This window comes from Daphnia magna, unplaced genomic scaffold (assembly GCF_020631705.1).
Source record: "Daphnia magna isolate NIES unplaced genomic scaffold, ASM2063170v1.1 Dm_contigs188, whole genome shotgun sequence".
In the NCBI taxonomy this organism is placed as follows: Eukaryota; Metazoa; Arthropoda; class Branchiopoda; order Diplostraca; family Daphniidae; genus Daphnia; species Daphnia magna.
This window is the reverse complement of record NW_025533162.1, coordinates 126528-132674: the sequence shown is the minus strand read 5'-3', so window position 1 is coordinate 132674 and position 6147 is coordinate 126528. Positions and strand designations below refer to the sequence as shown.

Below are 6147 nucleotides of genomic sequence, written 5' to 3'. Positions count from 1 at the left end.
AAGACAGGTAGGGGTTTGGAATGATGCATTTGCTCTTTAAATGGTATTCTTGCGAGAGAATGCCAGTCGACAGTTTAATATTTACCAGAGGGTAATGTTCCTAAGTCGAAGGTTCTCTCCGGAACTGTATGTACTTTGCACAGGTATTACTTTGTAATAAAAAATGGCTGAGCAGATTTCGAAGGCTGTCATGAAATTTCTGGATGGGGAGAAGTAGAAAGGCCGAGAAAACCGTAATTTACGATTACTGTCAAGAGGGGACTGGGAATGGTCAACACACACTCTTTTGTTTCACCTCCTATCTGCCACGCGTACAAAGTCTGACAGAAGGCCCAGCAGTCCAGAAAGCTCTCTACTTCGTTATTGGATGTCCTTTCCTCTCCGAACATTATTGCCACTCTACAAGGACAACACCACACCTGTAGTCAGTCGTGAGAAAGAGACCCTGTACCTTCAGGAACCACCTGTCAAATCAAGCATTTCGCATCTTCCATTGGTGCAGAGGAATCCAATGGTTCATCGAAGCTACAGCCATTGGGTCCTGGAGAAAACAAACAATGGGAAAGCTGGAGATCCGGAGGCCTGTCTGGATTGGCCCACGTATCTGAAGGAGACTGCATCCCTTTTCAACTGACATCAGAGAGACCATGTTCCTGTTCAACCCTTCTCCTACCAGGACCAGATGCCATCGGTTGGACCCCACCAAGGATTGCCTTGTGTATTCTGCAATGAAGACCCGAAGCCGATGAGCATCAGTGTACAGTGTCCCTGAACGCCTCATCGTTTGGAGCTGGTTGGAAGGAACTATGAGTCGATGGGCTGCACCAGTTCGTCAAGAAGATTTGATACATTGGCTGTTTTGGACCGATAGAAATCTCCAGTTTTCTTTCCACTCTTCGGCTGCTTACCTCTTACATCACCTGGAAGGAAAGAGTCACCTTCGCATCCCGTCAAGAAGAGTAGAGAGCCTATGGAAAGCCCTTCGTCAACCTAGATCCCTATGTCCTACCTAATCTTTTACCATAAATTTTAGTATATTTTGTTTATTTTTGTTTATTTTGTATTTCCTTTTCCCAACATCAATGGCCTTTGTATATTTTTGTTAATATTTTCTGTTACCAAGTCTTCTGCTACCAATTCTTCTTTGTTTTACTTTTTTGTTTCTATTTTACGGTGTATTATCCCCACCTCAAAACACATTGCATTTGTTTGTTTTTGTTTTGTTTATTATTAGAGTCCCCAGCATTGCCACATTTTCGTCTACATCCCTTTTGCTAACATCTGCATCCGGTGACCAAAATTTTTTTTTTTTTGCTTCGTTTGTTTTAATGCCCCAATTAGCTGATAACAAAAGATAATAAAGAGAATTTTACAAAAAAAAGGCTGGTGGTTCGTTCACCCACGGGCGTAGCATAGGAGTTTTTACATATTCTTTTTTATCCTTAGAGACTCCTTATGATAGGTTAAGAATCATCTGTATCTTTTCCGTATACATCGTTGCCTAGTCATCAGTGGTGTACAACCATGATAACTCTACAGTTAAACAGATTATGGTTATCTTTATTAGTTATGCTACTTTGCACTCCTTTCATTGATGATGAGTAAACTTGGGACGCGTAAAATAGCAAATTAAAGGAATTTTGAATCGTCAAAACAACAAAACTACTCTAAAAACAACATGTGTACTTCATTTTCGGGAGCCTTCTGGTGGTAATCAGCTAGTTATAAGCCTTGTGCGGGACCATATGGAAAATTCACAATGTGACATAGCGCACTTGACATGGTCTAACCCTCCTTTCCATATGTGGAGGCAGCTGTTTCATGTCTTGCTGGAAATCAAACGTATGAATCACACACAAAAAAAATTTATTTAAGTTGTTATTTTTCTTTAGGACTCCACCGTTCCTTTGACAGAAGAAATACTCAATGGATTGTTGAGATCGTTTCTGTTTGCGTTAACCATTAACTTGTGCCTGGCTAGCTCAGTCGGTAGAGCATGAGACTCTTAACCTCAGGGTCGTGGGTTCGAGCCCCACGTTGGGCGTTCAATTCCATGTGGTCTTAATTGAAACTTGGTTTCAATCAATTCGTATAATTCAGTTCCCATAGTGTAGTGGTTATCACGTCGGCCTAACACGCTGAAGGTCAAGTGCGCTAGTGGCTTGGTTTCTGAGTCCTTCACAAGATGGCCTAACACGGCAGAACACCACCTACCTAACAGGTTTCGTTCAGGGAAAACGCACATAGTTTAAGCCGTGTTAACAAAATAATTGGACATCAAATACTGAAAGCATATTATTCATTTATTTCTTTCACATGAACTATGGGAGTTTCTACTCTTGGTACAGATCACCAGATTTTAGTTGCGCGTGCTAACAAATTAAGTTGTTTATTCATTTAGGTAGTAAAGAGTTTACGGTATCATAGGATTGTTTCTCGATCGAATGTGTTGAATATACATACATGCCTCGATAGCGCAGTAGGCAGCGCGCGAGTCTCATAATCTCGAGGTCGTGAGTTCGAACCTCTCGGGGCAGTGTTAAGTAAAGTAACTAAATTTTTCCACTAACAGTCAATCTCTGTAAGAGCTGGTTGGTTTCTAAATGCTGCATGTAAAACAAGAAATACCACGGTACGATAATAAAGGTTCTACCGAGATTTGAATTCAGATTGTCAGAGTCAGAGTCTGAAGTGCTAACCATTACACCATAGAACCACTACTAACAAATGATCAAACACCATAGAATCACTTATAACAAATTAGCCTTTCTTAATTGAATGCAGCAATCAATGTTTTCTCAAGGATGTACACTTGACTATGACCATTATGGCATCGAAATTGACCTCTAGTTTAAGTTTCCCGACGAAGATGGGATTCGAACCCACGCGTGCAATGCACAATGGATTAGCAGTCCATCACCTTAACCACTCGGTCACCTCGTCTGATTACTTTCACCACGTTGAGGTATTGAGCCCTAATGCGTTAGCGGATAATTCAATATCATACAAACTTAACGAAAACACCGGTAATGAGAACTCGCTGGAAAGAAAACTCTTCAAATTACGCCCGATGAGGGAATTGAACCCTCGACCTCAGGATTAAAAGTCCCGCGCTCTACCAACTGAGCTAACCGGGATAAGTAATACATGCCTATGTTATTCAATACATTAACACCACGTAGTTTCTTTGATCATGCGACGACAAATTATGAAACCCACATATTTTCAAATAAGTCTTACATTACCTTGATCCAAAATCACGGTATCCATGTCTCGAAAAATGAAGAAGCCGACAAATTTTCCAATTTTTTTATCTTGGTCGAAAATAAGGGTGTCCATGTCACGCAAAATGAGGAAACCTTCAAACAAACCAAAAACAAAAAATCTTACATTGCTTTGATTCCAAATAACGGTCATCGTAGCAAACCAGCAAAGATGAAAACAGCGTTTTTTTTTTTAATACGTTTAGGTGCCACTGGCCATGGCTTGTTGCCACTGGTTACAGTTTACGGGCCGCCATAGTAGGGGCCCTTACACACCGTTGCGTCTTTGTGTATTGGATACTTATAGTTTAAATAGATACAATCAAAATTAATAGACGTTTAGGGGGTTGGATTAGATGGGTTGTTAGATTCGTTCTATGATCTTGGTGTCCGTGATGTATTTGATGAGTGCTTTCGCGATTTTTCCTTGGGTGTGTTTAGGGATGTTGAAGTTTATGCCCGTTAGTGTTGGTACCTCTAGGGGTAGGTTGAGTTCTTCCAACGCGTCGCTTAGTTCTCTTCTTTCTCTGGAGTAGTGTGGACAGTGTATGAGTACGTGTTCGGTGTTTTCTTTTCTGCGCATCCATTTGGACATTCCGGCTGGACGTTCATGTCCCATTTACTGATGGTGGCATTTAGTTTATTGTGGCCACTTCGCAGTCTCATCAGTGCAGTTTGTATGGCTCTATTCCTGTGTGTATGCCAGGTGCATACGCCCATTCGGTTTCTATTTGTTACGGCTTGGTTGGTGGAGTTTTGTTTTATTTTTTCGAGTGTTCTGTTTTGGTGTTTGTTTTTATTTTCGTTAGGATTTCTGCCATGTTGGGTGAGTGCGTCATCGTCGCCCCGTCGTCTGCACTTCTTCTGATGTTTGCTAGCTGGTCTGCGATTTCATTTCCTCTTATTCCAGAATGACTTGGTATCCAATATAGGTTAATTTTTGTTCCTGCTGACTTGAGATTGTTTATTTCTTGTATTATTTCAGGTATGGATGTGCTTGTTTCCCATTTGAAGTTGGAGATTGCTTGGATAGCTGACTTGGAGTCTGTTAATATGGTGATTTCGTTCCAGATTTGATTGTATGTACACTTCAGTGTTTGTTTAATGGCAGCTAGTTCTGCATTAAGGCTGTTGGTGGGTTCTGTTAGTAACCATGCTTTTTTAAAGTCTGTTTCAGGTATATATACAGCACAGGTGGTCTTCAGTGTCTTCAGACAAGTTGATCCGTCAGTGAAGATGGCTATGTGGTCTTTATGTTCACTGTTCCTAATCTCAAGGAACATCGTTGAGGTGAGTGCGGTGTTGTTGATAGCTTTTTCTTGTTCAATGGGAAGTAACCCGTATTTATTTCAAACAGGTTCCATGGTGCTATTGGATGAGTGTAAGGTTGGTGTGTGGGCTCTGGCAATTGGGGGATTATTCCATCTTCTACTGCGTTGAGATGCCTTATTATTGCAGGTAAGCTTCTCACTTTCCATTCTGTCTTGTTGTTTACAAGAGTGTGCATTGCTTGGTATGCTGGGTTCCATGGTTTTCTTGAAAGTTTAGCCAGATATTTGGTGGCGAGTAAGTTCCATCTATCACTTATGGCTGTGATTCCTGTTTCTAGTTGGATTAGGGCAGTGGGGGTTGATTTAAAGCAACCTAGGATGGATCTTACTATCTGGTTTTGGGTAGTTTCCAGTTTGTTGACTCTGGTTTTTGGCATTGTGGATAGGATGATGGACCCGTAGTCTACTTTACTGCGAATAATGGCTACGTAGATGCGGATGAGTAGTTTGAGTTGTAAGGCTGACTTTCCGTATGTTAGGGTTTCTAACAGATTTGCCCGACGTTGGATGCTTGCATTTACGTATTCAGTGTGGTTTTTCCATGTTAGTTTAGAATCGAAAATTATTCCAAGGAATTTAAATTCTTTTCTTTCCGTGATGGCAGTGTTGTATAGCGTTAGATTGAGGTCTGGTTCTCTCGCCTTCTTTCTTGTGAAGTTAACTGCGACGCATTTTGGAACCAAGAACTTCAGTTTTCACAGGCCAGCCCATTCTTCTATTTTTCTGAGATAGCATTGTAGTGACCGTTCTGTTTCCGATTTTTTAACTGCAGTTGAGTGGATTTCAATGTCGTCAGCGAACATTGAGATTTCGCAATTGCTAGTTGGTGCTGGGAAGTCTGCCATCATTATGTTAAACAGTAGTGGGCTGAGGACGCATCCCTGGGGCACGCCTCTCTTTAGTGTTCTTTCGGCTGATATTTCATTGTCGGTTCTTACTGCGATTGTTCTTTCGGTTAGGAGATTTTGGATCCATCTCACAATTGCTCCTGTGATTTTGGATTTTGTGATTTTGTAGATGAGTCCCGTGATCCATGTGCTATCATATGCCTTTTCTATATCAAGGAATACCGCCGTTGTGGATTTGTTTTCGTTGAATCCGTTGTTGATTGCAGACTCTAGACGTATTAGATTATCAGTTGTTGTACACCCGTTCCTAAACCCGGTCTGGAATTTTGGGAGGAGTCGATTTTTTTCAGCATACCATTTTAATCTGTTATTCATTATTCTTTCCAGGACTTTGCAGAGGCATGATGTGAGGGATATTGGCCTATAGGAATCAGGCAAATTCGGTGGCTTGTTCGGCTTTGGTATGGGTACGACGATGGCATTCTTCCATTCTGGGGTAAGTAAGTATCCGGAGCTGAACGAGATGTTTAGTAGTTCTAGTAGGGTACATCGATTTTCTTTGTCAAGCTTTGTAATCATTTCATTATGGACTTTATCTCTTCCCATAGCTTTATTGGGAAGTCCATTGATGCTTATATTCAACTCCGTTATGGAAATGGGTAGGTTGAGCGGGTGGATTACATTGTTGTCGATTGCATCCTGTAT

The 6147-nt window shown here is 41.2% G+C and overlaps 1 long non-coding RNA gene across 1 annotated transcript; it reads left to right on the top strand.

The window, feature by feature from the left end:
* Positions 1–3864: 3864 nt before the first annotated feature.
* LOC123467439 lies at positions 3865–5944 on the top strand. Its single transcript, XR_006641776.1, has 5 exons — positions 3865–4182; positions 4249–4342; positions 4441–4553; positions 4621–4721; positions 5830–5944. It is a non-coding gene; the product is annotated as an uncharacterized LOC123467439 (long non-coding RNA).
* Positions 5945–6147: the final 203 nt, after the last annotated feature.